Below are 825 nucleotides of genomic sequence, written 5' to 3'. Positions count from 1 at the left end.
ATCCAATCATATCTTATATTCTGGGTTTTTGGACAGTTGGCTTTCACACTCTTTTGATTGAGAACAACTATAAGAAATATATTTTATGTCCTAACATTGTACACACACCACCCTCCCCACAAGACTCACACACATATACAGAAACAGAATTTTTGAAATAATGCATTTCCTTATTATTATAATTTTTACTTATTCTATTTTCTTCTGTTCTCTGTCTTTATAAAATAGTCGTCACTCAATGAAATTGATTTAATGTCTCATCAATGTGTAGCTGGAAAAATTTTCTTATCAGTGCTTTCCAAAATCACTTGGAGTGCTCAATTTGGCAGCAATATACTAAAGTTGGAACAATCAGAGAACATTAGCATGGTACCTGCACAGGGATGACACACAAATTGTGAAGTGTTCCATATTTTTTAAAAAATCACTTGTGGAAGTGTCCATTGATGGATGAATGGATAAACAAAATGTGGTCTATACGAACAATGTCTGACTATTATTCAGAGTTTAACAGGAAGGAAATTCTGACATATAGTAAAACATGAATGAATCTTGAAAACATTAGGTTAAGTGGAACAAGCCAGTCACAAAAGGACCAATACTGTATGCTTCTACTTGTATAAGGTACCTCGAGTAGTGAAATTCATAGAGACAGAAAATAGAATGGGGGGTTGCCAGGGGCTGAGAGAAGGAGGAATGGAGAGTTAGTGCTTAATGTGTTTAAAGTTTCAGTTTTGCAAGATTAAGAGTTCTGGAGACGGATGGTGGTGATAGTTGCATAAAAATGTAAATGTACTTAATGCCACTGAACTATATTAAAAATGG

At 34.3% G+C, this 825-nt stretch overlaps 1 non-coding gene across 1 annotated transcript; it reads left to right on the top strand.

The window, feature by feature from the left end:
• The first annotated feature begins 314 nt into the window (after nt 1-314).
• On the top strand, nt 315-417 carry LOC139077137 (U6 spliceosomal RNA). The gene has a single exon (XR_011529480.1). It is a non-coding gene; the product is annotated as a U6 spliceosomal RNA (small nuclear RNA).
• The last annotated feature ends 408 nt before the right edge of the window (nt 418-825 follow it).

Source organism: Equus przewalskii, chromosome 18, assembly GCF_037783145.1.
Source record: "Equus przewalskii isolate Varuska chromosome 18, EquPr2, whole genome shotgun sequence".
Classification (NCBI taxonomy): Eukaryota; Metazoa; Chordata; class Mammalia; order Perissodactyla; family Equidae; genus Equus; species Equus przewalskii.
This window is presented reverse-complemented; position numbering and strand designations above follow the sequence as displayed.